The sequence below is a fragment of the Porites lutea genome, chromosome 4 (genome assembly GCF_958299795.1).
Source record: "Porites lutea chromosome 4, jaPorLute2.1, whole genome shotgun sequence".
Classification (NCBI taxonomy): domain Eukaryota; kingdom Metazoa; phylum Cnidaria; class Anthozoa; order Scleractinia; family Poritidae; genus Porites; species Porites lutea.
The window spans coordinates 9,418,482-9,445,780 of record NC_133204.1 but is presented as its reverse complement, the minus strand read 5'-3'; the positions used below and the strand labels follow the sequence as shown (position 1 = coordinate 9,445,780).

General features: G+C 38.9%; 1 pseudogene; it reads right to left on the bottom strand.

The window, feature by feature from the left end:
- Positions 1 to 3,323: 3,323 nt before the first annotated feature.
- Positions 3,324 to 4,792, bottom strand: LOC140934155 (uncharacterized; annotated as a pseudogene).
- Between the last annotated feature and the right edge of the window lie 22,507 nt (positions 4,793 to 27,299).

Sequence of the window (27,299 nt, the reverse complement as noted above, 5' to 3'; positions counted from 1 at the left end):
GGTCAGAGAGGAAGGATCAGAGCAGAATGATCAATTGACTACCGATTTCTCTAATTTTTCCAATGATTTGCAACAAAAGTAGCAACAACAACGAAGACTACTACTACTACTACCACTCCCCACTACCACTACTACTACTGCTACTACTGCTACTACTACTGCTCCTCCTCGTCCTCCTCCTCTACTACGGAAGCAGACAATTCTTAATAGACTTAATCCTAATACCTCATCCCAAATTTTTGACACAATGATATCCCCAACCTTAAGTTACAACAGCAAGGTATGGGGAATGTGCACCAAGCAAGGTTTTAAAAAATGGGATAGTTCCCCAATAAAAAAAATTAACTTCAAATTATGTAAAAGTTACTTAGAAGTTAACAACAAGGCCTCTAACATAGCTTGCAGAGCTGAACTCGGTAGATTGACGAGTTGAAGGAAGAATCTGCGCCGGATAAATCCTTCGCAAATTTCAACGGAAAGTAACTTTTCCCAGCAATTTCGTATTGGCTGGTTTACCAAACTCACAATGGTTCAGCTGTAAATCCGATAAAAATTCAAGGCGCTCTTGGGAATGCGGCCTCGAGTTCTACCTTTCCAGGAAAGCGTGAAAAATTCTCAGGCCCCTAACCAACTCTGCTAAGTTTTAAAAGATCACAAGAATCCATGCTTATACGCATTGCCTCAGGTTAGTTTACTCAATGCAAAACGGTTACAGGAATGCCTTGTTAACCAAAGAAATCAACAAGGAGTCAACCCTTATTGTTACCATCTTATCGTAGTCAAGCAATGTCTTTAACTGTAACTGTCTTCACTCAAATAGGTAATTTTGTAACATAACAATAAGCAACGGAGCAAGTGCCTAATTAAGTGCGATTTAAGCCATCTGGGATTTTCAACACGAAAAAGAGCGTTTTACTTTATTTTAACTTTGATGCGCCAGTCAAAGACTTATTCTGAGATAGTAAGCTTTTTTATTATTATTATTCTTTACTGACAGAGCCCCTCAAGACGAAATAAACAGAAGTGATGACAAACAGTTTCAAGAAATATTGTCAAAAGAAAATGAGCTTCGTGTGCGAGTGCTTAGGGAAGAATTCAAACCGATGATTACTACATCTATTCGCTGAGAATTGCGCCGCGCTGGTTTGAAAATCGATTGTTCTGGTCTCTACGGAAACAAAAACAGCACTCCAGGCGTAGAGACACCATGAACAACACACAAGCCATTGTCTTGCCCAGTAACGGTTCTCTGTAATGACATCCGTGCTGCGATGAAAAAGCTTCATTTTAGTGTCTACCGAGGAGATGTGTACAAGAAATTCGTAGAATCACAGTTAACTTTCAAGTTCCTTAATGCTCCATGAAGTCGTTTGTGCTAAATCTTATGGGGAACGAGTGCTTCAAAGACAGGCTTGTCCAACATTTTCAACGAGTTCTACCACTTCTGAGTGAGCCAGAAAGTTCCCTGATTGGCCAACTTAACATAGATGGAACTTGGTTGAAATGCAGAATGGCTGGTTCTGGTTTTTCTCTGTGAGCTTTTGCACAAGGAGTGATCCCAGAATCAGAGGTGAGAGCATACGTCTTCATTAGTAAAGGTTGTTTTAATTCCGTTATCACAATTTTCTTGGCTACAATTAATCTGCTGGCTAAGATGACAATGTATCTCTTCAATAGAAAAATCGTTTTTTCTTTAACTATACAACATAATTAATCTTGAAATATCCCAAATCAAGTGCTATTCAGTTTCGAGATACCTAATCTAGAACTTCTTATAGTTATTCATTTGACTCTTCATTTTTCCAATCAGACCATTTCTTTTCTTCTCTTTTCTTCGTTTATCGGCGGGTCAAGGATTCTACTTCTTCTTTTACCTATTTATCACATGTTTGTATGTTTCAACACCTCTTTTTTTTCTATGTTGTACAGCGAGGTATCAGATCTCCAAGAGCCTATGTTCACTATGACAGCCTCCAAGATCTCAATCCTAAATACGTCGAGCAAATTCTAACCAATAGCCTATCTGATAGGGCAAATCCAACAGTTTTGCGCCGATTTCCTCGCGCTCTTCAGAGATAAAGATCATAAGCGACCTGTACCATGTGCCATCGGGGCCTCTGACAGCGGCAAATTAAAACGAGCCTGTTCAGCCCAGTGTTTCAGATTCTGCCGTTAAGCCGAATCGCTCGTGTTACCAAACAGAAGAGCTTCAACAAATCAATGGTTCATAGTTCAACAGAAGTCATCCTCCTCAACGAGGCATACACCAACCTCCTCGTCATAGATGATTTAATTGGAAGATCATTTGTCAAGTTGGTTTCACATCCCACGATGTAAAATGGAAGAAAGCACAGGTTTTCCACTGCCGTGCAAGTATGTATATGTATAGTTATAATGTATTAGTATGTCAACAGGAGATGGACTTTGGCGAGGCACACAATGACGGGATGAACCGAAGACTTCACAAATCCTCCTTTAGAAGCTTGCCGCAAGTTGAACCAGAGACCAACGAGTGCCTTCTAGAGCATGCCACAGATTGCATCGTTTGGGCTTAAAAGATGGCTACTACAAACCCCACTACCGCACAGAATGGTAACTAGGACCTTAGGAGAGCTTGAGGACGGTTTTAAAAAACGCTATGAACCGAAGACATCATCCCCTGGAAGCGAGCAAGACGCTCGAGAAGCCAGACATACAGGGGACCATCCTCGGAGACCCAGGGGCAGTTAGTCGGGTCGATAAAATGTTCGTGGTGAAAGTTTACAGTAAGGTCTCGATCTTACAGTAAACTTTCACCACGAACATTTTATCGACCCGACTAACTGCCCCTGGGTCTCCGAGGATGACAGGGGACAGAAGCGAGTGACTAGCTTTTTTGGTTCACAGAACCGTGTACAAAAGTAGTATCGACTTAAGTGCTAGTAAATAATTCAAAAAAAACTGGGTTAAACTAATTTTAAGGCCTTTCCACCACCATAGAACAGTTGTATCGTTAATGCTATGTTGTCAGTTTCAAATACCACGTCATTTTTACATGTTTTTTACAAAGCCCCATGATGGCATGATCATGCCAAGAAATTCTGTTATCAAATAAATCACATTGACTTTACGGATTTAGCTTACATTTGTCACTTCTTTCTATAGTTGGTTCTCGCATTTCATGTAGGGCTAAAGTTTTTTCGTTAAGTAGCACCTTGTCAACGCTGCCACGATTTTGATGAGATTCAAATCTTCGAGCGGCTCGGCTCAGAAGAGAAATAGCCGTTCTTCCCTTTTGGACCTAAAATTCGGCCAAATTGCCCAAATCCATTTTCGCGCCTCAATTATGGCACTCCTACCAAAGGCTCGCGTGTTGTATGTGTGGTTACGTCTTCTTTGTCATTAGAATACGTATCGGTTTTGACAAAATCTTGTTCCTGTGAAGAACTTGAATTCTCAGAAAGCCTAGAGTGTACGTCCATTCCTAGCTCTGATCCCCTCTCACCCTGTGCTTTGCTGGCGACCTCGCGAGATCGCCCTTTTTGATAGTGAACTCTTGCCACAGCAGAGCTGTGTTTCTGTTCCTCGGAGATCGCATCTTGAGCGATGCTGCTAAGTGTTCTAGAGCTTGCCGTCTGCACTATTTGGCTGTAGCGAGTTGGGTGAACATACTTGCCTGTTGCATGGAAAACCAATTTACTCATTACTTCTCCTAGCTTGTTATGTTGTCCTCCATTTCTAGTGACTAAAACAGAATCACAGTTACACTTGAGAGGTAGGCGAATGTGGTTGATGTAGCCAACTAGGACTTGCATACTGGTGTCTGTCAGGAAAAGAGAATCAAAAGCATACTTTCCAGCTGTCTTAAACAGTTTTTGGTCTATAAATCCGCCGTTCGTCCTAGCTTCGTGGACCATATCTAAGGTTACATATTGTTATGACGGCCAGAAATTTGGTACCAAACGATAATTCCAGTGGCGAAATAGTACCTGGTTTATCCCTGTATGTTTTAAGCACGCTCTCGTAGCGCGGCAAGTAACTCCCCACCACCACTAAAAGCTCTTCCAGCGTGGCCCAGTCCTCCTTTGCTTCTAAAGCGTCAATATCGAGTCCGCTGGCCCATTGCAACCTCATCATCTTTGAGACAGTTTTTCTTGCCCTTTTTTAAATACTTTTCTGCGGTAGACAGGCCTCTCCATACTGGTTCTAATGCGCCATTTACCTTTCTGAAATCCGCTAATTCTGCAATGGCGTCCAAGTAACCTTGGCGTCCCGCGTGTGCGAGTTTCCATTCATCCTCCATTGTATCAACGAAAGTAGGAGATTCGGGTGAACATAGGCTAAAACCAACAACGTCAAATGTGAGCTCCTCTTCGTCTGCGCAACAGAATTTCAGAAACTTAAAACACCTGCTGACAAGTACTGTACTTGCCGATCGCTTTTACAACCCCCACCGCTGCCAGCTAGCCATGAGAAAAAACTCTTAGCAATGTTGTTTGTCAAGTCAAAAGAGCCAATTGCCCTCGTTGTACGTGAATTTTCCGATCATTGACTTCAATTTTTTTTTTGATATGTTCATGAAATAATTCAATTTGAGCTCTGTTTGGGTTCTCTTCGAAATAATGTTGCAGACGGTGTTTGCTCTTTAGGTGTTTTCTGCATCCTCTTTGTGTGGTGAATCCATCGTGATTACAAGTTTGCACTGGACAGTGAAAAAGACCATCACACTCATTCTCTTCTAAGTGAAGTCTTTTTTTTTAGGCGTTGCATTTGGTAACTTTGACTTGTTGACATCATTGTCTCGTTTGTTCATCTTATTCATTAGCTTCAAATCGATATATTCCTAAAGAATGCACGCACTTATACTAGCAAAAGGTTCCCCATTAGATCATCCTATCGGCCAATGAGATATTTGTAACTCATTTCTGCCCACACCTGGTCATTCTTGCCCCTTGCCCCATTGTTTCCCTGTCCGTATTTGGTAACAATTAATAAAAAGGACCAAACACACAAGCCTGAACTTCGCGGGTCAGCCCGAACGAGATAGTACGCATGTAGTGGGCAAGTCTCGTGCCCAACTTGTTCGTTGAAGGATATGTTTTTATAAATTTGTATCGAGGATGTGATAGGCAGTAGTTCCAGATAGCCTACGCTAAGTAGGAACTACTATTCCCTTTTCCTGTTTACACTTTACGTAAAATGGAACGCTTGTCCCTTTGTGAACAAATTCGGAACCTGTTCCCATTTATACGCCGAACATAACACCTTGATTAGGAACAACTCTGTTCCTGTGGGGCATGAATAGGAACAATTTGAACCGAAAGGTAACAAGGCGTTCCCAACAGCAGTTGATTGCCAGTAAATAGGAACAAGGTGTTCCTTACTGTGTCAAGCGAGAAATTGGATTGGGAACATTTGTTCCCTAATCACTCCAAAAGGAACAGTAAGGGAAATCGGAACTATTGAAAAGGGACCTTTTGTTCCTAAAGGGAATAAAAGAGGAACCAGTTGTTCCTTTTGACTAAAATGTAAAGGAACTTTGTGTTCCAATTTACAACATGCATACATACATACATAAACTTTATTTATCCTCGGATTTTAGTGTAGCTTACATAGCTAGTATCTCCGATCCTAACTAATTTTAAAAGTTACAACATATATAATATAATATTAATTAATGTATTATTAACTAAAACCGCGCACTAACAATTTGCGCTTAAATTCACTATAATCTACAGTCTTTCTAAAGTGATCAGGTAGAGAATTCCAGAATTACTGCTAACGGACCAGTTGTTTGCTCCGAATATGCTATCCTTTGTTCCCATTGTGCAAAAAAGGTTCCTTTATTTTGCTTTCCTAGTTTGTCCCTAAAGCAATTAAAGGAACAAAAAGCATAAACGAGCGGAATACTAAGTTTCCGAAAAAGAGATTTTTGCTCGTATCGCGTCACTTAAAATCCAAATTTGAAAGTTTCCTCATCTATAAAATGGCCCAACAATACTAAGTACAAAAACGCAATTGAAAACTTCAGTGATTTAACCTCAAATATTGTAATCACTACTTTCGAGGAAGGAATATGATGATGATGATGGTGATAATGATGATAGTGGTGGTGGTGGTGGTAGTGGGGTTTTAAATATAAAATCAATTTGTTTTACAGTATGATTCATAACGTTGGGAAGAAACTTCTATCTGTTGCGTAGCCGTGTTTTTATGAATTAAACGCTTTTTCTTTACCGAAAAGAACAAACTCTATTATATCATGGTCTGGCTTCATAAAGCTGAACAAGTTTTTTTGTGGCTAGCGGATCATTCATGCAAATGTATGCTTAACCCTTTCACTGCCAAATCTAGCCAAAGGCAAATTTCGACCAGATTTCGAAATTTCATTTTGTAAAATTTTGGAAAACAAATAGCATCACGCGTGAGTTCAGGCAGAGAGCTTTCATTTCAATGGTCACATCATAGGATTTCGTTCACATACTCAAAAGATGAGTCACCTTATAAATCTCTATCAAACACTCTGGCAGTGAAAGGGTTAATGGGATTAATAAACCCTTCCACGGTTTTTTCAACTTTTTACTGAGAAAATCCGTAGTAGACTGGTAATATCAACAAATACAAACGTCTGTAAAATTTCACGACTTTGTGGAGCAATATATTTGCTCGCTTTGGACGTATCACCTTTAAATTTGGTAAGGTTTCCTAACTTTAAGGCGCTTTTTCCAGCAGTGTCGATGGATTTTCGTTTTCTGCTTTTAGTCAAAAGTTGAAATAAAACGTGGAAGGTCCTATTGCATTATGTCAGGATAAAATGAAGCGGTTTCTAAAGTCGTCTTGAAATAAAATCTGTTCTCTTTGCAGAAAGGACCTGTTACGAATGACATGGTGACGATTTACCGAAATTACGTCGTAGTGTATTCGTTAGGTGAGGTCATCAACGAGGTCGCTATTTGTGTCTACTATTTATAAACGGAATGGCGACCCTGGTACAAGCAACATTGTTTAAATTTTTGTTTGAAATGAAGAAAAGGTGAAATCTTAAAAACTAGTTATTTTGTCAAATGGAAAAAGAATTTCGTTTTCTCCTGTGTCCTCAGTCACTTGTTAATCTTGAAAGATAAATCCATCTACTAAAAGTCTCACGAAGTCTTCTCCGTGTTTAATTTTAATTATAAACAAAATTCTTGGTTTATTTCCACTTAGGCTTTTATTTGATGTTTCCTAGAGTAATTACTACTTTTCACCTCTGCTTCATAGCAACCGACAGCTTTATGCCTTGTAAACAGAGCCTGGTAACTTCAATAAAATAGGTCCTTTACAGCTAGTCATTCTTGTTGCACAAAAGTTCCGTGGGTCATTCGTCCATTCAATTTTTAATTACAGGCTCTGAATTAAAAGAAAATTCAAAATTGAATGTCGTGATCATATTTTTCATTTTTGTTTGTCCAGACTCGCCCCAAGTGACAAAAGTAGCAAGAGAGGAGGGCTCCAAGTGCAAAAGTGCTCAGGAGGGGAGGCTGAAGAGGGAAGGGTCTAAAGTGGGAAAAGGAGGAGAGGGGCCTTTTACTAGTCCATGCTACGTATACCCTCATGTACAGGGCTACTTTGGCCTAGATGGGTATGTGCCGTTGAACAGGTTATGGATGTCTGCCTTATTGGCTTCTGAAAATTTCACTATTTAGCACCTTAACATGGTGTCGCTGGAAAGGTTGTCTAAATGTGTGGTACTAACAATGTTTTTTAAAAAAATTAAATTCTATGATGTTAGCTTAAATTGAAGGCCTCAGCGGCACTCCGCTACCCAAACGTTCCTTGAATGCCCCTTCCCCCCTCGAGATTTACCCTTAAGGGAAGTTCGTTTGAAGGGGATCATGTAAAACATGTCTTAAGACCGCATTTTTTTCCAAGACTTTTAAGGGTTATTATATTGTTTTGATGCACGCTATGAGGAAGTGAGCAGCTAGGCAATGATGACTAATTTGAACTAAAATAAATTCATGCAAAAAGACCCAACCGAGCAACAATTTCCTTCCTTAAGGGTTCTGGCTCTTCATTTGACAGATGATTTTCCACGTGTATCTCATTATTCAAACAAAAACCTTCTTACTGACCGAAAACTAAAGCCTTTCTTTCCAGGATACGCTTCTTGTAGCGGAGCTCCACGCGCGCGCGAAGCGCGCGTGGGCCGAGACCCATTGCTAAGTAAATCTACCCCTCTCCTCTAAATCTCAGTTTGTCCCAACAAGAAAACACACAAACCTTGGGTGCGGCTCGCTTCAAGCCAAGCGCTGCCCAAACCGCAGCCCGAAGATCTGACCACATAGTAGAGCTGAAAACATCTGCAAAATATAACCAAAAGAACTCACGCACTACCTAAAAAGTCAAAAACAAATAAAAATGACCCGAACGCTGGAACAGCAAGACCGAGATGAACGACAAAACCAGCACGCCCAAATATATACCCCTACTAATTACCCACATACCAGCGCACACGCCTAAAAAAAACATAAGATACCGATGAGAGCATATTTTCCTGCTAATTACCAAGTCAAACGCAGGAAAATACTAATCCCAGAAAATTTGGTAATCACGTGACCGTACACCGACCGACCCACCGCCGTCCACACCACAGGACAACCAATGTTTACTCTCACACTTTTAGCTAGTTTGGGAGCCCAAGAGAAAACTAATTGCACAGGCTGCACATCAATGTTGTGATCAATTGACAGCCATCAAAACAGGGCATCCGCTGACAAGTATCACCTGACCGTACCGCGGGCTCAAGTGTCGACCCATCGAAGTCGAGTATTTTTTAAAGTTATCCGCTGACAAATTACCAGTTTCAAATGATCGCAGGCTCAAGTTTATTTTTTCCAAGGATTCATATCAAATATGTTGTGTTTATGTCACTATGGTCCCGCACTATTAGCATTTTGATTTCAAACTGACCTCGGAAGCGAAAATTCATCCAGTTTTTTTAAAAGTACAGGCGGGGAAGACCTTATCTTACCATGGTCACGCGTTGGTCACGCTCTACACCCAATTTTTATACTGATTGGTCACAATTTGACAGGTGAGTTCATGCGGAAAAATTATGCAGCATCTTGAAAGTAGTTTACTTTGACAGCTGAAGCTGACAGAGTTTTGTGTCAACTTGTGATGTTTTTAACTGTCGTTTTCCCCTGGAGGTACAAAATGAAATACAGCTGCTATCAAGAGTCTTCTGTTATTCATGGCTAGTTTGTTTACTGGGTTTTGGTTGAGAAATGCGTCGCTTGTCAAAATTCGGTAATTCGATTTCGGATGGCCTAATCTACAGTGATCTTGAATGTGATCGAAGATGTTTGCTATTTTTTGGGTGTACATATAAGGTTATCAATTCGATGTAAGATGTTTCACTCTAAAATAACTTAGCCTTTCCCTCAAAAGTCACATGAATGTGCCCTAAAGTTAAATGATTTGTGGATTAAAAGTTTATTGTTTGATTTAAATTATAAATTTATTAAAATTGGAGCTTCGCTTTTAGCCCTGGCTAAATCTATATATTACAAACAATAATAGCTTGACTGTGTTCCTTGCAAGGATGTAGTTGAGTGGATGCCAATGATTTGATCTGGGTTTATCCAGGACACTCTGAGATGATGCTTGACGTAGACGTTGTTGACACGCAGGTGTTGTCCATTCTCATTCATTTATCCTGTTCCAAAATGACTCAGCCAGTAAGGCCAACAGCCGTAGTTGGTACCCACTCGTACGTTTAAGTCGACGAATAAAAAAGTGGTCCTGTCTCTTCGTGGAACCTATGCTTGGTCTCAGCTGGGGAGTTAAGGGCGCTTGGTTAAGCAATGATGAGACTGACAGGTTCATTGGAGGAGGGGAGATGAAGAGATAGAATGAGCGCAGTTCTTTCTGTTGCAAGGAAAAAATCAGGCAGCTTCTGACAGCAACCCCCAAAATCATGCACTCTGGTCAAGTTGTTGACTTGCCTTGCCAGAGGGAAGTCAATTTGTTTCTTGTCCATATGTAGCCTGCTTTGCTTTTGTCGATGACTGCTGCTTTACAGGTTTCATTTAATGCAAGAAGATCGTTTATGAGGCCAGTTATCATAGTCTTGAAGTTCCAGGCGTCCAAACTTAAGGCAGTTACTCGGCGAGACAGCAACCTTTTGGGCAGGTGCTGCCCAGCTTAAGGCGGAGCAGGAGCTACCAGTGAAACGCGATGGTCTCTCCCATGGTCAGTCCCTGGCGTATAACTTTACGCCAATTGAGGTGAAGACATATAACCGGTATACTGCTGCTTCGGTGTTGATTCGACGCCGATCGGCGAAGCTGAAGGGTCCTCTCCAATGTGCAAAGCCTGGGTAAGTATCTATGGATGATGAGCTGTTATCAAATCGGCAGATTTCCCTTCTCCACGTCGCTGAAATTATCCAATGGAAATCTTGTGGCAGAAAAAGTTCCATCGTTAGTACGTCTAAAATACGTGCATTTCTGCCATACCAATAGTAGAGCATTTCAGGAGCCGCACAGAAAACAAGACATATGACTAAGGAAAAGTCAATACAACCTAAATGTAATCATTTATAGAACAAATAAGTCAAGTGAACGCCACAAGTTAACAGGCGAATCATGAACGTGGCATACATTTAAGCTCCGTTTATATTTTAGGGCGATTATATATAGCTGAACCATTTGTCCACTCCAAGAGCTTACAACAGCGGTCGTGCATACTCTGATTCTCTCGCCTTTACCTAGTTGACTCGGCTAGGTAACCCAAAGTATATGGAGAAAAGATGACTCGGTTTGGTGGATGACCCTGCCATCGAATTAGGGTGACCCAGCTAGGTGGGTCACCCCTTCTACCCAACCAACTTTTTTTCTTCATCGTGACGGTTTTTCAAGGTTTTTAAGTAAATTTAGGAAAATTTGGCTCACCCAGGGTTGCTCGGGTAGGCGAGTGACCCCTCTTATCTAAGAAACGTTTTCTCTACACAAACAGGGCCTTAAAAACACATCATCACATTTACAAACTAGTAAGCGAAGCTTTCCTTGCTGACAATAAGGTTCAGTTAATAAGGTTCTGTTGACAAACGTTGAGAGACGTACACTGTCAAGCGTTTTTCTTCGGGCAATTTTTATAAACGGAAGGAAAAATACCGACAAATCTGCAGGAAAATAAAAAACTCGTCTGGGTAAATTTAAAGGCTAAAGTTTACAAACTTTTCAACTCGAGCACTCTTTCAGTATTTGCATTTTTGGAGTCCAAGAGCGAAAGGACATACCAAGTAAAACCCTGCCTTTAAACGGGGCAGTCTGTGTGCATTGAACAAACATGTCTTGGAAATTCGTTCGTCGCTGTTTACAAGAAGGGCCTATAAGCATTAGGGACCTTACTCAAAAAGTGACGACGATGCAATGTAATGCAATCATGTACCTTGTAACAAAAATCTTGCTTTAATAACCTCGTTATTAATTATCTTTTTTTGTTTGCCGGGCAAGTTAGAGGAAGAACAGAAAATAAGTGTCAAGACAAAAAAGCTTGAACTTGATTGAGGACTTCTCGGAAATGTACCAAAGTGTCAATAGCACGTGCAGCCGTGCAAAGACATGTTTTACGGTTATGTCAGGAAACGTTTGTTTAGCCTTTCAGGCCGAAATCGCCTTGTCATAACCTGAGTAACTTTCTAACTGACATTAACTAATTCTTTTGGGTTTTAGAGGCTGCTAGGCATTCTCCCCTCTTAAATGGGAAGGTACGGTCAAGCACTCACTCGAGTATATTCAACTTTGAATGTGCTCATGAAAATCTATATTTAACTCATCAAAAATGGTTGAACAACTTCCTGAAATTTGAAACTGACTCTATATTTGTATTACAAGCAAAATCCGCCCATACGCGTAAAAAACAAGGTTTCATTCTTTGTTTTTCCCGGTACTTTTACGACAACGATCACTGGATGCACTTCAAAGACGCAAACACGTTTTCTTTTAATTTAGCCACAGTGTAGCTGAATCAGAATTTTTTTTTAGAATCTTGCAATTATTTTACATTTTATGGCTCTTTCGGAATGAACTATTCTCACTGGAAAGGACCAACAACAGCTAAAATGATCTTTATCCAAGTGCATGCGTTTCTAGCTGACCAACAAAAGTTGTAACCAATAAATTTGAGTATCCGTTTACAACTTACACGGCCATTATAAGGTATTTGCTTCATTTATACGTATCGGTGGCCAATATAAACCAAGCCAAATATAATTAAGTAATTCGATCTTTATCATAATGGCATCAACAACCACACTATATTCCTGTTTTGGTGCCAAACAGAACAATGATATCCTAAAGTAAGCAAATGCCATTGGAGACATATTGCATCAATGGCCTTATCACTACTCCAAATGACGTTGGGGCGGGAAAATGTTTAAAGAAACATGGAATATCATATCTACAAACAATTGCTCATAATGCACTTAAGGAAAGTGATTTTCTATAACCCGTGACTAACGACCAACGCTCCTGTTGAGGAACTTCTACTAGAGTTCGAATGCACTGTTCCCCGGCCCCGTATTTGGCCTCAAGGTTGAGATATGTATAAATCGGAAGTAAAAACAAGCAAATCTGACTTCAAAAAGGAAAAAAAATGTTAATGAGCCTAAAAATTAGTTTTCGTCTATTAAACGATCGCAGTTTTGCGTGTATAAACCAATACAGTTTTGTTCACGAGTCAATTTTTGCACCAAAAAATTGAATGCCGTGCTTTTTGATAGCATTCCAAGAATATATATGATTGAAATATATATGATTGATCAACGAGGGAATAAACCAGATAATTTATCCTTGCAAAAAATGATGCAAGATGAAGTTTACATCTTCCTCTACAGTCAACATATAAGAGACAGCAAGGACATTACACAATGTAACAGTCACAGCAAAGAAGTCGAATTACAAAGGCCTACGTGAAAGGTGAGAACAAATCTATTTCATACCATCCCTCTGCGAAGTTGTAACTAAACAACTGCAAAATTGTGAGTTAGGCATGGGGAACCCTGTATGCAAGCCTTCGCTTTTTCAGCGATAATAGAAGCGTTCGATTTATATAAATGGGAAAACCAGCTTTTGGTCGTCACTCTCTTTTGTAGAAGAGAGAAATTGTTTTGTTTTTATGATTGTAGTTATTGTTCAGTGCTTTTTTTTTTTATTTACAGATTAAAAATGAAACTTTTTAAGGGGATTGTTGCTGCCATAATTACTGTGACGTTGAGTTCACAAACTCTCTGCGCCCCACCACAGTCAGCACCAAGCACAATTCAAATCCTCGTCACTTATGTGATTCCATCCAAAACTGCCAATGCCACATATGAGGTATGAATGGTGTGAGGTTTGTAGCTGATCAGAAGTAATATTTTCTAAAGAAAGGTTATTTAGCCTTTCTCTCTTTCAATTCATGCTACTCGAAAACTACATCAAACTCTCGCGTACGTTCCTTTTCTATTGGTACATAACAAAAGACTATGATCACATGTATTTCTCGAACAGGAAATCTAACACATGAATCAAAAACGTCCAGCGATTTTATTTGTGCTGTCCACTGACAGTGATGCATAAAAACGTTGAAGAGATAATTGTTGATTATTTGTTACCAACAAAAGATGACGGTCAATTGTCTTTTTTCTGGTTTCTTGCTGGCCTGAATTTCAGCCGTCTCGGCTTCGAGCCGTAATCTCCCGAGAAAGACGTCTAAATCAAACAAGCAGCTCATATTGTCCAGTGAAGTCACTAGCCGAAAACTGGAAACCAAGAGTAAAACAATTATTTACCGTGCAGACCTTTCCGGACGATATTTCTTTGTTTGCCAGTTGAAAATAGCGTTGTTCTTTCTGCATGAATTAATTAAGCAAAGGAGTAGTGACGTCACTGGACGGCATTACCGGCTCAATGATTCAGACGTCTCACTCGTGCAGTTTGCAACTCGAGGAGATGGTTGAAATTCACTCTAGTATCTCGTAAGCTATTATAGAAAAGTGAAAATGTTCACCTCCTTTTTTCCCTATCTATCTATCTATCTATCTATCTATCTATCTATCTATCTATCTATCTATCTATCTATCTATCTAATGTCACTGTTTATCTAAATATCGATTTATTTATTTATTTATTTATTTATTTATTTATTGCAGATGAAAAACCTGTACCACTTCATCAACTCAACAAGTTATCTTTTCGAGCCACCCTTCAGCCGCTTTCCGCCACAAATCAACACACAATCTTGCACCTTAAACCAGGTATCCCTTTGAAATCCTTCATCTAAAGCTAACACTGACTATACTCTCATGATTTAGTCACAAGCTATGACTAAATTCATTAGATTTTTTTCAATTTAAGGACATTGATTGAACGAAAAGAAGGAAGTTGACAATAGGTGCAGATTCGTGCAACCAAGTTACTTAAAAAAACACAATTGCTCCAATCGGTTTATTTCTCTGCTGTATATCCAATAAATTTTGACAGTTCTAGAGTGGCTGTTAGGAATGTATTTGAATATCGTTTTTTTTTCTGAAGCAATTAAAGGACAATCTAACAATCGCCTATGAGAAGATGGATGTTTTCAGAAGTCCGCTGTACATGGCCTTATCCTATGAAGAAAATCAAGGGTCGTTGCACAATTCAGTGGCTCAGATGCTCTGGGACATAAGCACTGACATCAATGCGACATCTGTAATGCTTATTCGCGAGGTAACAAAATTTTGATTTGAATTGAATTATAACTTTTTCGAAGGGACCCAAACACGGAATATATTTTTTGCAGGCCAAGAACGTGATACTAGTTTAAAATGATTTATTTTAAAATAGATTTGCCACATGTATTTTTCCCAAGGTTTAGAGGAAGTCCAAACGAAACGACACCAGGAAACCTGACAAAGTATTTCGCATGTGATTAAAAAATTTCACTTTTACAGCCTACAAAAGCTATCCATATTTTCTCTGTGTTTTCACAGTATATCGTGAAAACCCTTTAGGCCATCATTTATTCCAAACGATTAGATGCAAAACGAAATAGATTAATTACTTAATTTTAATTCCCCACAGTTGTTGAATAGCTGGGTGGCGCTATCCATCGGATAAATCACTATCCAGTCGATAAGTATTAGAAAAACTAATTGCAATATCTATTGGATTAGCGCTATCCACCATTTGAGCAACTGGGGACAGCGATTAAAATCATTCAAAATAAGTCTGATAAGTCTCAACATCTTTTGCAAATTTTTCAGATGCAAAAGAACACCTTCCCTGTACCAACCACTGCTACTGGAAATTTTACGGCGCAGATGAACCACATCATTCGAGTGTATCTACAAACACTGGTTAAAGCTAACTTGCTGGTAAGATAATCACTTCTCGTACCAAAGAATTGTTTTTTTCAGGGATGAAATAAAGAAAAAAAATATGTAAAAGACCATTACTGAATCTACCCAAACAAAATTTAGTATACTGCTGTTAACTCCTTAATGAGGCACTTTTGGGGAAAATTTTCCTTTAGTTTAGGCAGGGAATGAAAAAACTAATAACTTGAGCTACTGGTAGCTGCGTGGTCATTCCCGAAAAATTTAATGGTGCTCTTAGTTATCTCATGTAGGTGCGATGTGGAAAAAGTGTAACGGTAATGTGGTTACCCTGAAATGAAATCCATTTTCTTCACAGCAAGGTCCTCTTACAGATGACATGGTGACGATTTACCGCAATTACGTCCTTCTCTACTCGCTACAAAACGTCGTTAAAGAGGTCACTACTTGTGTCTTCTATTTGTAAAAGGAAAAAACGCTTGCATTACACCCTGGTATAAGCAAGCAAAACGTCGTATTCCATACTACTCAGGAAAAAAAAACAAGACAAACAAAGTTGTTTAAGAGATTACAAAGTGTTCGATATTTATATATGATGTTATGGTTAATTTGAGCCTGGCCAACAGGCTCATTAAGAGAAAACAGGTTTGTCGGGTTATTTTACTTTGTTGTATTTTTTTTTCTCGTAATTTCCATAGAAACTGCTTCTTGTTTTTTTCTAGCCTCTATATAGAGTGTACTTAGTTACCTTAATCCTAAAATGCATCAAATGCTGATATCGTTGTTTGTAACTGATCGGGATCAGTTTATACTGTAATCTGTAAAAGATGTTTTAAGGACTGTAATCATTGTAGGCGTTTGTTGTTATTACATTAACAATAAAATGCTAAATAAAACCAAGTTGAACACTTTTGCATTGTGTCTTTATTTTGGTCCTGACAAGCTTGTGTAGAGGTAAAAAAGAATGGCAATTTTTTTCAGTCCCTTGGCAGTGGCGAGCAGATTGATTCAAAACTGTATTAAAATTAACAGCTCGCAATTTTTCTATTTCTTTAATTGTTTAATAAGCTGATAATTAACTTAATTCAGTTTAGCCTGTTTCAGACGTCGTGCTACTGCCGTGCTAAGCTGTCTCGACTGTAGCTCGACTGCAGCACGACACTAGCACGACTTGGTTTCAGACGTCGAATTAAATAGGCCATTTGTACTAAGAGGTCATGTGACATCATTTTTATGAAAATGAAAGTTATATGATTTTGCCTTCGAAAAACCATTAGTGGGTCATATCTTAAACGAAATAATAGTTATTTAGTTTTTCAAAACCGCACTACTTTCTTAAAAGGTGTAAGTTCTTAGCTGGTCACGTTAATTCAGTGGTAGAGTCATGGAAGTAATAAAAGAAACCCTTTGAAAGAGATGTTTGTCTAGTCCAATTAAACCTCCCGCAAAAAATAGCAACATTTGCCTCTCGGAGACAGCGTACCAGCACAAAGGAACGAGGAAGAAGTGCAAGAAAACAAGTCAAGCAGCAATAATTCAGTGACAGCGGCAGTGTCTAATGTACAAACCACATCCCAAGCCCTGACCGAAGTCGAAAACAAGCGACATCTCTAAGCAGAGTTCCAGTCCACTGCATCACACCTCTTTGCTCGGACGCGCTCGTTTCACCGCCCAACCTTTATCCGCCCAGGGGCCCGTTTCTCGAAAGTCCCTGTAACTTTTCGGGCCCGAAATCAAATATTCAAATCGAAATATAAAGAATAAGAGCGCGGGTCCTGGCTAGCGAACTACTCCATTTTGTTTCATTAACTGATAGTTTTCCCACGTTAGATGCAAAAGTATTGAAACCTCGATCTTTAATGGAAACGGAGACAGCTTACCGGGCCCGTTAATTATCGGGACTTTCGAGAAACGCGCCCTTGGGTTCGAACTATTGACAAGCGCCAAATTTGCGAAGAAATTTTAAAAGAGTTACGCTTCAACGTGATAAAGAATATATTGAGTCTATTCTTTATTAATGGTTTTATAACGATTTTAATCGTAAAAAGCGTTTGAAACGCTCGGCATTTTGAGTACTCCTGCAAACGATGTTTATGAACGGCTTAAAACAAACGGCAAAGCGATGAAACTTACACTTTTGAGACTACCAACAATCAATAAAGAAATATAATTCGGTAGAACATTTACAGAGACAACAATTTTCATTCACGAAAACAAATGAGTATTTAAATGTCTCTAAGAATCCTCAGGTGTTTACTAGTAAGCATAAAGATTAAATTTATGTTTTAAGCCGCCGGTTTCCCGGTGATTTGCTGTTTTCAAAGATGAACTCACGGCAAGAAAATCGCTCAAAGCTTTCTTTCTACAGCCAAAATTATAACTAAATATTCTTCGGAAAGTCTTTTCTTTCTATTTACGGTGAATTAATATCGACTAAGGGCTTTTTAAAGTTCTGTAACCTTAACCTTATATCAAACCTCATACTAGGTCAGATCAGTGTCTCAGTCAAATCTTAATGCAAACGTGCATAAACTAGCTTCATAAACTACGCCGCTGGACTTCATGAAATCAGATATAAATACAATAATAACTCAGGCTTACCATTTTTCGAGATGCACCTCCTGAAAGCTATCAAGTAAGGCAAGGATCACTTGAGCCTTTATAATTCTCGTACGGATCCAGCAAGGTGAAAAACAAAAACGATGCCATCCGAAATCGGATTATCGGCTTTGACAAGCGACGCATTTCTCAACCAAAAACCCAATAAACAAACCAGCCATGAATCAGAGAAGACTCTTGATAGCAGCTGTATTTCATTTTGTACATCTAGTGAAAAAAAGACAGTTAAAAACATCACAAGCTGACTCAAAACTCTGTCAGCTTCAGCTGTCAAAGTAAACAACTTTTAAGATGCTGCATTTTTACGCATGAACTCACCTGTCAAATTTGAACCAATCAGAGCATAAAAATTGGACGTGGAGCGTGATCAACACGTGACCATGGTAAGAGAAAGTCTTCCCGCCTAAAAAGTAAACGTGACCCTGCGATCATTTGAAAACGAGTAAATTGTCAGCGGATAACTTCAAAATATACTCGACCTTGATGGGTCAACACATGAGCCCGTGATAGGGTCAGGTGATACTGGTCAGCGGATACCCTGTTTTGACAGCTGTCAATTGATGACAACATTGATGTGCAATCAGCTTTCTCCTGGGCTCCCAAAGTAGCTAGAAAGTGTGAGAGTAAACACTGGTATGCCTGTGGTGAGGACGGACGGTCGCTCGGTCGGTCGGCCGGTCACGTGATTACCAAATTTTCTGGCATGGGTAGATTTATTTACCCATCGTGCTCCGCTGGTGCGCTTCGATCGCTGAGCTCCGCTACGAATTACCTCTTTCTGAACAGAAATTTTGCACTTAAACTTCAAGAAAAATTGTGAAAAGATGATGTGCTAACATTTACAGCTCATCTGAGTAGTAGTTTTGGCCGCCATGTTGGAGGGCATGAGTATGCCCTCCAACATGGCGGCCAATACAAATCATACTACTTTGTTACTTTGTTACTACTTCAAAGTGCTGTAAAATACCTCCCTTAAATGCGTTTTTTCTCAAATTTCGGGTGTAAGATAGTTTTTATGTGCTCTGTCAATTTTTGTCATCAACAGGAATCCAAGTCATTGTTTAAAGGAAGCATTGGTCATATGACCTCTTAGTGCGAATAGAATGGCTGTTGCCGAAAACGAAACACAAAAATAAAGAAACGATTTAACAAACTTTTAAATGTATTCTAATCTAAGTATTATTTATGAATTGAGTTCGGCAAGGCAGTGGCGCGACGTTTGAAACCAAGTCGAGCTACTGCCGTGTAGCACGACTTGGTTTCAAACGTCGCGCTACTGTCGTGCTAACGTCGAATTTAATTCGATCAATTTAGTTCGGCTGGCGGCAGTAGCACGACGTTTGAAACGGGGCCTTGTTTTGTATTTTTCTCATACGTACGTTCCAAGACACCTTTTTTTTATTTTTTTTTTTATTTAGGCTTCTTTGACAGACTCGTTTTTTTTCACTAAAATATACAGCTAGGAATAATACACGGCGGTACAATATTAGATTTCTATTTTCGGGTGGCAAAACGGGTATGTTATCGCCTTGAAATTGGTTTTAACAACTTGAGCGTCAAAAGTGATGAAAGGAAAAAAGGCACATCTTCCGCGGCTTCTTTTTTTAATTTCGGAGGGGGGGTGGAGGGGGGAAGTGGAGTTTGTTTTCCTTTTTTTTTCAAGATTTTAGCTACCAAATACGTCCTCATTTGGCGGCTCTTTCCCACAAAAACCCATCCTTAGGGATTTATTCCTTTTCAGACAAAACTTTTGTTTCCTTATGTCATAAATTTGTCACCCCGAGATGTCAACGACAAGGTAGCAATAATAACAATTCTTATAATAAAAAATAATCATAATGCTACAAATATGTCTTATGATTTATTATTTCAACTCAACTAACCAACGAAGAGGTAATTGGTCAAACATATACACAGAATTTAGATCCAGATTGCTTCGGCCATTATCAATATTGGACCACATTTAAATATATCAGTCACCAAACTTTGGCCCAAACTTTAAATAACCAAGCATCTTTAGAATTGTTTCTCTCTATCACCAACTGTTGCTGAAGTAAACACACTGTCTAATTCCAGTTCGCTCTAGTCCTCTAGGACCCTAAAAGATGATTAAGATTTTCTTCGATTAGCCTCACATAAAACAATATTGTCATCCTCAAATAAACAGAAGACCTTGAAGAATTTCAGTTCTTTTTCTTTAACTTCGTTACGCTATTCAACTAAGTGAGGTTCATGTTATGGGGAATATTCTCAGCCTGACATCGAATATCATATCCACTGACATTTGCTAATAATAAACTTAAATCGAACTTGAGTTCCTGTGACAATTGACACAATTGGTGAAGATTTTGCGTTACCCGTGACGAGTATTACAATCTACTGTAGCTTCCGTTTAGGAACTTTCACTTGGATTTGAAGTAAAACAAATAAACCCCTGATATTGGGCCTCAAAATAGCAATGGATTATGAAATTGCTGGAAAATAGAAGCCAGTTCTAAGCAGAAAGTAAAGGAAAATCTTAGGAAGAAATCTCAATATTGCGTTTCCATCATTTAGCGGAGATTCCGGTATCGGAAGGTCTACGATGTTCTTAAACACGCTTCCTATTAAAACTAAACGTTATTGAATTTTTTCATGTTCGAGGATGATGTAGAATACTTCTGAGAATATAACATGATTACTAGTGGTACATCAACCACGGAAAGATGTATGACAGGAATGATCCAAAACGATTACCTTTTACAGAAAAATGATGCGAGTCTGCATTGAGTTACGTCTCCCACAAAATGAACTTATCGGTATCAACCCATTCCGGAGTCCATATCTATATCTAATATACAGCATTACCGAATGCCATGTGTGATGGTAGGAAAGCATATTTCCCAGAATATAATATGATTGGAAGTACTTTTAGAGTTAGAAAGATTTGCCGCAAAAATAAATCAAAAAATTTCCCTTAAAGAAAATGATGGAAGGCCTCTTAAGTCTTCCTCTATAGTTGACATATAAAGCGCACCACAACTTCAGTTCTCACATTCAAACTAACTCTCACATCAAACAAGTTGACTCTTCAGACAACTAAGTAAAAGGTAAGGAAAAGTTACCGTAAGTTACCTTTGCGCTCAATTCAACGCAGAGTCGCAATACGTCTCATGCTCTGTGTTTTGGAGTCAACGGTACACTCCACTAGGTTTTGAGCTACGATGTGTCTTCAGTTTTATTTCGTGTGCCCACTGTAGGGCAATTCTGTTTCACTGTTTCAACAAATAATGGAATTGGACCAACAGCTAATTGTAGGGCAATTTTGTTTCAACAATTGATGTGAATTGGACTAACAGCTAATTTAGTGTCGCTGACGAAGAGAAAATTATGTCGTTCTGGAAATGTGCGTCAAATAGAATTCACCATCAAATTTATAATAGCAATTTTATATGTGTATTCATTTTCTCTTAACAGATTGAAAGATGGAAATTTCAAAGGTTCTTATCGCCACCATTATTGTTGCGACATTAAGTTCAGAAACTCTCAGCGTCCCGTTAAGTTCAACATCAAGCACATTACAAGTCCTTGTCACTTATGTGATCCCTGAGAAGACCACCAACGCCACACAAGAGGTAGGAATAAGTTAAGTGTGCGTTTATATTTTTGCAGATGAAGTCATTCTCTCAACAAAAATCACTTGAGGAAACTTCCTCATTTACATAGACCACCCGAAACTGCCCAGCGGTGAACCACGATCATTGTCCCCATTTATGACGTCACTGGTGGGCACAACTTGTGCAGCCCAAACTAATTTTCTTCTTCAAAGTATACCCGAATGAGATTTCTTCAGTAACGCTTGAAAAAAATTCAAAAACTTTCATTTTCAAATTAGAAACTCCGTGCAGTTTCTATATTGAAAACGGAGATTCCATGATTTAGTCATTTGGTTCTTTAAATCTTTGACTTTCTGTTTCTGTCTTAACTGTAACCAGAAAACGGCTTTAGTATATGTCTCAAAAGGCGTCCGTTTTCTCAAGAAAATTCCAGGGACGAACGGGCTTACCTTAAACTCTTTTGGTTCAGGAAATATGTTGAAGAAAAATCTTTGTCGTGTTTATGATGGTTATTTGTTTCTGTTATTTTTGTCAACTTTCACTCCTAACCACTGGCAGTGAAAAATATACTTTTGTTGTTGTTGTTTTTTTTTTTAGGTACCCTTCAACAATTCTTTGAAATTGAGAGTATTTCTCTCTTAATTTTTTTTTTCAGATGAAAAGTCTTTATCAGTTCATTGCCTCGACAAGTTATCTCCGGGAGCCCCCTTTCAGCCAGTTTCCACCACAAGTCAACACACAATCGTGCACATCAAATAAGGTATCTACTCAGACTTTGAACCCACCTGCTGTTTAAGTTTTTAACGTACTGTTGCTAAACCTCTACTATGTTAGTACTGCGGCACTTTTTACTTTATTTGAAGATCAAGAATTCAAACCACAAATAAAACTTTTTTTCTCGATCCCAAATTTCTCCTTGAAAATCACTTGCGCAAGTCAAACACGGTAAATGTTCTAAAATAATTCCAAGCAACTAAAAATTCGTCTAAAACAACCTTCAAGGCGTACAATTTTCAGCTCTTTTTCGCTGCTTGATATGTGTTGTATGAAACACTCAATCTCGTGCTGATATATTTCATGAATTCATGAATATTGTAGTATCAGGTTATCAATAGACGATTCGTACAATCACGTCATCCACGTGCTATCAAAGGAATTGTGAAAACATAGCAAATCTCTTGCTTACTCTTTGGTGTTTATTTGTTTATTTATTTATTATTTATTTATTTATTGACGCTTTTGCTGAAATACGTGTTTTTGCCACAAAATAGCGAATAAATGTTATACAGTTCTAGAGGCTCTGTAAACAATAATGCATATTGATACTTTTTTCTGTCTCTAGAATTCGAGAGACAATCTAACTATCGCGTACGAAAAGATGGATATCTTCAGAAGCCCACTGTACATGGCCTTATTTTATGAAGAAACCCAAGGAACGCTGCACGATTTGCTGGCTCAGGTGCTCTGGGATATAAGCACTTACGTCAATGCTTCATCTGTCATGCTCAGTCGTGAGGTAACAAAAATAATCAGAAATTAACTGTCTTTAAAGTACAATAAAAAGTGAGAAAAAAATCAAGAATAGCTTTCCCAACATAAGTGTTTCGTGGATAGCGAGAGGTTCTGACAAAATTAAAACATGAAACCCCCAGAAAAAATGTAATTCCTTTAAATCATTGTGTAGTCTTAAGCCTCCCTTGCTGCTCTTTACCAATTACGTCATCTCATATGTGCCAAACATCCAAGTATAGACAGTCGAACCTCCATGTGCGACCAACACTCGTCAGCGACCACCTATTCAAAACAACAAAGTTATCCTAGTCAAAGCCCTATAGAAAGAACCACTCGTGAGCGACCACATCTTTTGAGCTACCTTAATCACTTATTGGGCTGACGCCGCTTGGCTCATGGCCTCATCTCTATGTTCACTGTGTGCAGTACGCTACTCAGACTATGTAAAGAGCCTTTAGTGAGATCGTCGAACTACACATATCGTAACATAGAAAATGCATGCAATTAATTCCCCTCCAAAAAGTAGCTGTATCGAGATCTCCACTTGGAAGGGACCTCCTGTGGCCCGATTCTCGTTAGCGAACCAATAACTCTTCGCATTTTGGGCAGTCGCTTAATGGTGGAGGTTTTACTGTATAAAAAACGTGCCTTCTTATGGTCTTTCACGGCTTGACTCGAAATGGAACACGTTTCAAGGAATATGGAGAGTGTCATGGTTATATACATTGAAAACTCTTATTACAATGTCAACATTTTTCCAAACTTTTCAGATGCAGAGCAATGGCTTTCCTGTACCCACTGCAGCAACTGGAAAAACGTCGGCTCGGATGAACCTGATCATTCGCGCATATCTCCAAGCACTTGTTGACAATAACTTACTGGTAAGCTATCACTCATACAAATTATTTTTAATACTATCTAAGAATTTGCGAGCAGAAAATACTTCGAGACGCTCAATTTAAGAAAAAAGTTAACTTCTATAGCTCAGTGATTCCGAAATGCGTCGGTTTTACCAAAGGAACTGGCTCACTGCTATAGGCATTTTAGTAACTAGTCGCAATATTTAAAGTAACCTTTAATTTCTGTGAAAAAAGATCAAAACAAAACAGTGAATTAAGAAACAGGGAACAACTTGAATAAAACCAAAAATTGAGGATAAAATGAAGAGAAACTTAAAGTGAAAAATAACGATGACGATGACAAGGATGGGGATCCAAATTGAAAAACGTCTAACGAAATTTTTTTTTTTTGGTCAATTTTGCCTCATTCTGAATGCAATTGTGATTTACAATGTGAGGAACTAATTTCTGCCAGTTTTGTTTTGTAACCGTCAATTTGTGAATAAAATATTATCTTACGTTAAATATTTAAATTTTGTTAACTTTCTTTAACCTACTGGGTTTTCCTTTAAAAAAAACCTCCACATTTTTCAAATATCTGTTTTGTCTGTATTTTTGTTGGGCGGAAATAGAAAAACTTGAAAAATCGTTAACCTGAAATAAAATTTCTCTCTACAGCAAGGTCCTCTTACAGATGACATGGTGACGATTTACCGCAATTACGTCGTTCTCTACTCGCTAAAAGACGTTATTAAAGAAGTCTCCATTTGTGTCTACAACTTATAAAACGAAAAAACAGATTGCACTGCACCCTGGAATATGTTACCAAGACCAGTTAATTATTTATTATTTATTGACCAAACGATATAGCTCTGTCTAGAAAAACAATTGTGATTTTTAAACTATAAATTTCTCTATTTATAATGTTCTTGTTAAAGAACCGACACATTTATAAGAAGTGTTATTTATTAGAAGTATTGATCAGGCTTCCGTTTGAAATGAAGAACAGGTGAAATCTTAAAAGCTTTCAAATTTTGTCAAATGGAAAAGAGTCTCGCTTGGTTCTGTTCCCTTTGGTCAAATTATCTCTTTTATTCTTTAGGAGATATGCTGGAACGATTCCAGCTCTAGCCCACCTATTTATCCCTCGAGTTTAAATTATGAACAAAATTCTTGGTTGATTTCCACTGAGACTTTGAGTCGATATCTTTACTTTGCTGTTATAATTACTTTTTCACCTCTTCTCCATAGTAAATAATTACTACTTTCTGTAAACAGGCCTGGTTACTTGATGCTAGTAGTTAGTACAACCAAGACAGAATGAGCTAGGTACAACACAGCTAGCTAGAGTAACTTCCGCGAATAATAAAGTCCATATTGAGATCATTGTTTATAACTGATCGTGATCAGTTTATACTGTAATCTGTCACAGATTTTTAACGTCTAGAATCATTGTAAGCGTCTTGTTGTTAAATTAACAATAAAATGCTTTAAAAAGACAACTTGCGCTTACTTTTCATTTGTTATATTTTCCTTCAAAGGAAGTTGTGTAAATGTCAACTTCTTGGAGGTACAACACTGAACAATTTCGACAACGTTTGCATGAAAGTCAGGGCAAGATGGTTTTTAAAATATTTATTCAAGGATCTCCTTCAAATCATAGTACAAGTCTTTCATAAAAGATATATGCTATTTCAGATTTTAAGTCCTCAACTTTTTATAATACGAACTTCAAAAATGCTCTCGCTGACAAATAGTTATTATATCAAGAGTTGCAGTGGTTTCTATAGGAAAGGGAGTTTCTAAACTTCCAAATCGTATTTAATCGATCGTGTACACTGATTTCCTTCATAAATTTTACTTTTTTAATTTGACAGAACATTTTGCAAACCTAAGCTCCAGATAACTTGAATAAAAATTTGTTTCCTTGGCACTCCGATATCGCGACGTTGATTAAAACTCGGCTGCTTCTTTTTTCTTCCACCTATTACTGGGAGTGTTCAAACTCTAAAGAAGACCAATCCAGAGGTGACTCAGCCTAATTTTACCCCTGGCACGGACCATTCCTATTATACTCGTACCCTTTATCATAAGTGAGCAGATGTTCTCAAGAGACGAATGATCATAATACCCAATTCCCGAAACCCTCGATCTATAGAAGACAATACCTAGCTTTCCAGTGGGGGAGGGTGAAAACAATTTCTTGAGTGTGATCGAAAGCAGCTTGTCGACCGGATATTATTTTTTTCGTAATGGCAAATTGTCAGTTTTCTTGTAATTTTCTGATGGAGAATATCTTGTCAATTGTTGGTTGTTTGGCACGGAAGCCACACTGTGACTCTGGATAATCTCTCTCTTCAAGCTCTTGGAGACGCTCCAGGAAAACTCAATCAAGGATTTTTCCAGCGATTCTGAGCGGTGCGATACCTGGATAGTTGTTGCAATCTCTCCTGCCCTCCTCGTTTTTGTTGAGGGTAACTATGTTTGCGTCTCTCATGTCTTGTTGTACCTCCCCCTCCTATGGACTAGGCGTTTCCTACAGGGAAGTCGGGGAGAGATTTCTCAAACATAGCTACGAACCCCTCCAGTTTCTGTGCATGGGGTGTCTTTCTGACGTTCATGCAAGGTTTGCTTACAGTTTTTATATCGTAGGTTTTCTTTGAGTGCAGTTTCACTTTGCTGTACACCAGAGAGTGGTTAGTGTCACAGTCTGCACTGTAAAGGCTGCGTTGAGCTTGATACAGGATAGGGCAGTCCTCTTTGTAAGGACGTAGTCGCGTTGATACCAATTATTTGATCTGCGGTGTATCCAGGACACTCTGTGATGACGCTTAGTTTTGCAGTAGACGTTGTTGACAGAGAGGCATAGGTGACAACAGAGCTCCAACATGCGTTGTCCATTCTCATTCATTTATCCTGTTCCAAAATGACTCAGAGAGTAAAGCCTAGAGTGGTGGTTGGTACATTGAAGTCTTCGAGTAAAAACGTGGTCCTGTCTCTGGAATACTTCCGATGAAGACTAAGGTCATCGTAGAGCCTATGCTTGGTCTCAGCCTGGAGTTTAGCGTGGGTTCGTACCAGTGATGAGACTGACGGGCCAATTGGAGGAGTAGCGCTAAAGAGATAGAATGAGCTCAGTTCCCTCTGTCCTTTCCATATTCTATGGTGAAAAGTTATCGATCCACCTGTCGGCTTTCATCTTAAACCCCACGCATCCAGTGAAGTTAGCGATCTCGTGGCGAGACAGCAACATTTTGGGCGGGGGCTGCGCAGCGTGAGGGGTCAGGAGCTACCAGTAAAAATCGATGGTCTCTTCCATCGACGAAAGCAGCCCCTGGCGTATAACTCTACGCTCTTAAGTTTGTACTGAGTGGTAACATTGTGTCCGACATCAGTGACCATTACTCACAG